Below are 5690 nucleotides of genomic sequence, written 5' to 3'. Positions count from 1 at the left end.
CTGCCAGGTTCGTGGTAGTGTGTGACCCCAGCAGCAGCCGGAAGTGCAAGCAAATGAGTCAAACACTACCTCCGGGAAAATCCTGAGGCAAGGTGGCTGTTCCACGTACAGTGGAAGGAGCTAACCTTCCACAGGCTCATCTCCAGGCACCTGATTGGGAAAGGGAGCGCTGGTCAACAGCTCCCTTCCCCACCAGCCTACATATGAGGCACGGACGCAACCCCTGTGTTGCATGAGAGCTGGCAAACGGCCCTGCAGTCACTAAGGGTCTTCAGGCTGGCGAGCAACATCCCACCTCGGAGGGCCAATTAGGAAAGGTACTGGGTCTGGTTCAGGAGGGATCGCTGAGGTACGCCTGCCAGTGTCAAGAGCTGCTTCCTCAGGGTCTCACTGGGTGTGCCGCACTGTGTCAGCTCCTGCTAGTTGAAAGTAATTGAAGCAGGTGCCACATTAATATTTATCATTCCTCCTTTAAACAGCATTTGATCTGAGAGTGTGAAATGGCACATACAGAAACTTTCCCATGAGTTCGTTCTCCAGCGTCCTACTTCTCAGTGACACCCGCTATCTGAAAACTGGAGGCTAGAATTTCCAGTTAATTAGCAGAGAGGACTTGCCAATTGTGAACTACCATGATGCATTTGATCAAATACCCTTTTCTCACAGATCTTTTTGGAGTTTATTTTTCTGTGGGATCTCATCAATGATACTACCTTAAAATGTTAAAGGGTGTGTGTTAGCTTCACAGGGCTATTGTAACAAAGTACCCTGAATGGGCTGGCTTAAAATAGGAATGTATTATCTCAAAGTTTTGGAACACTAAAGTCGAAAATCAAGGTGGCTAAAGGGTTGGCTCCTTCTGGGGAAGACTGTGTTTCATGCCTCTGCCCTAGCTTCTGGTACCGGCCAGCAATCCTTGGGCTCTTTGGCCAAGTCCAATCTCTACCTCCATCTGTAGCTGGTCTTCTTTCCTATAGGTCTCTTCTCTGTCTCTAGATCTCCAAGTCTGTCTGTATGTAAGGACACCAGTTACTGGATTTAGGACTCACCTGGATCCAGTAAACCTCTTCTTAATTTTATTACATCTTCTAAGACCCTATTTACAGTTAAAGTCACATTCGCAGGTACCGGGATATAGAACTTCAGCATAATGTTTTGGGGGACACACTTCAAACCACCACAGATTAGAAGGAAAAAAATAACTCTCTTCTATACTTAGAGAAGCTTCTTTGGAAAGACTCTTGGTCTTGCATACAGTGAGTATATAGTGGAGCTAGAACCAGAATTCAGGGTCATGACTGCACACTCAGTGACTGCAGGAAGTCCTAGGAAAATGGCACAGTAAATTCTCATTATTCATGGTAATTAATGTTTTATCAAGTAGTTACAAATACAGAACTTGCAAATATTAAACCATTACTTCTAGGAGAAATACAGGTTTAGGTTCTCACGAGCCCCTTGGCCACACCATTTTTATCAACGGATCAATATGGAACCTTGTTTTGTGTGTGCGTTTGTTTAAAGAAACCTTATTTCACATGTAATGCTAGCTAACTCACCTGATTTGAACCCACAGCCAACAACGGCATAACTCAGAACTGAATGCAGCCTTTCTAACACATGGCATTTTCTCAATAAGGCATTTCACAGCCTTCTCGTAATTAGGAACACTCGACAGTACTATGCTTCGAGTCCATTTTAAACGCAACATCACCAGAAAAAAAGCTCAAAAATGTTGGGTAAGCCCGCACTACATAGACTCAAAAAGGACCCCTGCTTATAGCAGGAAAAGTAACACAAGAACACTGAGCATCACTATATTCAGCCCCAACTGGGATTATGCACAGCGGATTTTTTCACTGCTCTAATCATGTTTTTATGGGACCACAAAATAGTGCCAGCTATTGATTTTAAGATTCTAAACCAATCACAGGAAGTATGAACATTCACAATTGTGAAAGCTGCAAATAATGAGGACCAGCTAGCTGTATACTAGAGGCCATCTTAGTTAGTTTCATGTAGGGGTGTACCGTCTTATGTACAAATGCCACGGGGGATGGAGTCTGCCTATCACAAAGCACAACAGTGTTGTTGCATTAACTGATGGGCACCAGGATACATGGATCCAGACCAAGCGGTAGGGTACCCGTCTCCACTGGTACTCTAATCTTGAGTCAATCCTAGATGATAAAATCTGTACCAGGGAGAAGAAAAGGAAGAAACCCTGAATTTTATCACTTACCTATAAGTAGAAAAACAATGGAATTACCTAGAATTAAACTTATTTATTTATTTGCTGACAGGTAAAAGGAAAACATGACAGAGATTAAACAGAGGTACAGAAAAATAGTTAACATTTTGGGTCACCTGTACTCCAGACTGTGAAGAATATATAATACACAAGTATTTATTGAGTGAATATTGCATAACAGGCACTTGTCGGGGGCTGATTTAAGAGTGAATGATACAGGGGCATCTGGCTGGCTCAATCGGTTAAACATCCAACTCCAACTTAGGTCATTATCTCACGGCTCATGGATTTGAGCCCCAGGTCAGCATGGAGCCTGCTCGGGATTCTGTCTTCTCTCCCTGTCTCTCTGCTCCTCCCCAACTCACACTTTCTCTCTCTCTCTCTCTCAAAAATAAATACACTTAAAAAAAAGTGAATGATATAGACATTAAACTCATAAAAAAGAATATCCAAAATTTACAAATTTATGACTAATTCCTATTCCATAGCATATAACAGATGTTTAAAAGTAAGTTCAAATGTAGGTATCAATGAGCATGTTATTAAGAAAATGATATTTAGCTTATATCTGAGTATATGTTACCCTCACAGTTTGGAGGGAAGTGGTGTTCCTAGTTGAAGAAAAAGTATGTGAATAGTCGCAGGACCTAGAGAAAACATAGGGAGTTAATAGATACTACACTTGATCTTAGCCAAAAGGCTGAGAAGCGATTCATAGGGAGTCAATAGAAAGATTAGTGGGACTACAATGTACTGGCTCATCAAAATGGGCCATGAGAATCACAAAATCAGAGATGTGTAAGCAACAGTAATACATTTGGCATCTGAATTGGTCACTCAAAAAAGGAGCACAGAATTGAATTGTTCAAACTCTAGCTACTCAAGAGAAAGGCAGATTGGATTTAAGGCAGCAATTCTAAGAACAGCAAAGTCCCCAAGACATTTCCAGGGCACCCATGAGCTCAGAACTGTGTTCAGAGTATACCAACACTGCCTTGTTCACACTGGGTTGATATTTGTACTAACAGAGCAAAAGCTATGGCGTGTAAAATTTCTGATGCCTTTGTACAAATCAAGTCAGTACCACCAGACTGTACTACTGGGAAACACTGTATTCTCTACCATAATGTATGTATGTATGTATGTGTATATATATATATATATATATATATATATATATATATATATATATCACCAAAGAATATCCTTGTTGAAGATGTATACTTTATTTGACTGACTCTCAATCTTGAGTACACGTCTTTTTAACACTGTATGTGAAGAAATGATGAATTGGGAGGTATGCATGAGACATTAATGCTGCACACCCAAAGTGGGATTGTCTTGAGCAAAACTGCTTATGTGAATGTTTGAGTTTCAAAGTTTGTTTTTTCCTCCCCTTATTAAACATAAACTCTAGTCATTAAGACTTGGAAATGTGGCATAAAGATAATTTTCTTGAGAATTTCTTGAGAATAATGAAGTGAGCCTGTAACTTTAAGAAAAACTGGTATTTGTTAAAGATGAAATTTGAATGGAAAAATGAGAATTTTGAAAACCATGTGTCTGAAACCATGAACTTGAAAGCTTCTCAGTATGTCAGGACCTTTCTGGTAAGATCGGTAGTGCCATTAACATGTGTGATTTTTTTTTTTTGAGACTATACAATAAATTATGATGGTATTTGAAAAAAACTTCACAACTCATTAAGTTAGTATTTTCCAAATAACCAGAGCATGATTTTATCAAATCATGCATTGGTAAAATACTCATTCAAAATGCAAGTAGACCACTGTATTTTAATGTAACAGAATACAAAAAGTTCACTGAAAAGAGTACACATTCCATATCACAACTGGTTTTCAACAGACTATCACCGGTTGAGTTCTGGTGTAGTAACAAAGAAAAACATCCACAATCATCTTTAAAGTATATTAAAAACTGCCTTCATTTCCAACCATGTATATCTAGATGGTCAATTTTTTTTCTACACCCATCAATCAAACCATCCCCTTGAAACAAATTAAATGCAAAAGAAAATGTGAGAGGCTACTTGTCTTCTATTAATCCAAACCTTTAAAAAATATTTTCAAATTTACAAAGACATAACATTTTTGTTGTTTTTGCAAAAATACTGTCATTTTTTTGTTGTTTTGCCAAGTATTTTTTAAGTAAAAAATACATAGTTGCATTACAGTGTGATTGGTTTATTTATGTTATTTTTTTTTAATATTTTAATGTTTATTTATTTTTGAGACAGGGAGAGACAGCATGAATAGGGGAGGGTCAGAGAGAGAGGGAGACGCAGAATCTGAAACAGGCTCCAGGCTCTGAGCTGTCAGCACAGAGCCTGACGCGGGGCTTGAACTCACGGAGCATGAGATCATGACCTGAGCCGAAGTCGGATGCCTAACCGACTGAGCCACCCAGGTGCCCCTATTTATGTTACTTTAAATGAAATACTTTAAATGAAATGGAGTGCCTGGATGGCTCAGTCGGTTAAATGTCAGACTTCGCCTCAGATCACAATCTCATGGTTCATGAGCTCAAGCCCCGTGTCAGGTTCTGTGCTGACAGCTCAGAGCCTGGAGCCTGCTTCAGATTCTGGGTCTCTCTCTCTCTCTCTGGCCCCTGGTCTCAAAACATGAATAAACATTAAAAAATTTTTTTCAAGATAGGGGCGCCTGGGTGGCTCAGTGAGTAGAGCAGCTGACTTCAGCTCAGGTCTTGATCTCACTGTTCATGGGTTCAACCCCGCATCAGGCTGTGTGCTGACAGCTCAGAGCCTGGAGCCTGTTTCGGATTCTGTCTCCCTGTCTCTCTCCCCGGCCCTCCCTCACTCGCACTCTGTCTCTCTCTGTCTCAAAAATAAATAAACATTTAAAAAATATTTTTAAAAAATTTCAGAAGATGGCGGCGTAGGAGGACGCTGGGCTCACCGCGCGTCCTGCTGATCACTTAGATTCCACCTACACCTGCCTAAATAACCCAGAAAACCGCCAGAGGATTAGCAGAACGGAGTCTCCGGAGCCAAGCACAGACGAGAGGCCCAAGGAAGAGGGTAGGAAGGGCGGAGAGGCGGTGCGCGCTCCAAGGACTGGCGGGAGGGAGCCAGGGTGGAGGGGCGGCCCACTGGCCAAGCAGAGCCCCTGAGTCTGGCTTTCACAAGTGGAGGGGCCGGGCGGAGTGTGTTCCGACAGCAAGGGGGACTTGACATCTGGAAGGTTATAAGCTAACAGCTCTGCTCAGAGAATGGGAGGGCTGCAGGACAACAGGAGGGACAGTTGTTGAGCCCCTGACGACAGAGCTCAGCTTGGCGGGGAACAAAGGCACTCCCCAGTGCCATCTCCCTCGCCAATCCCCCAGCCAAAATCCCAAAGGGAACCAGTTCCTGCCAGGGAACTTGCTTGCACCAAGCAAACACCCAATGCTGTGCTTCTGC

General features: G+C 41.9%; 1 pseudogene; it reads right to left on the bottom strand.

Moving 5' to 3' along the window:
• Positions 1 to 2826: 2826 nt before the first annotated feature.
• On the bottom strand, positions 2827 to 2963 carry LOC115527042 (annotated as a pseudogene).
• Positions 2964 to 5690: the final 2727 nt, after the last annotated feature.

The sequence above is a fragment of the Lynx canadensis genome, chromosome A1 (assembly GCF_007474595.2).
Source record: "Lynx canadensis isolate LIC74 chromosome A1, mLynCan4.pri.v2, whole genome shotgun sequence".
NCBI classification, from domain to species: domain Eukaryota; kingdom Metazoa; phylum Chordata; class Mammalia; order Carnivora; family Felidae; genus Lynx; species Lynx canadensis.
The sequence above is the reverse complement of the archived record's forward strand: the minus strand, read 5'-3'. Positions and strand labels throughout refer to the sequence as shown.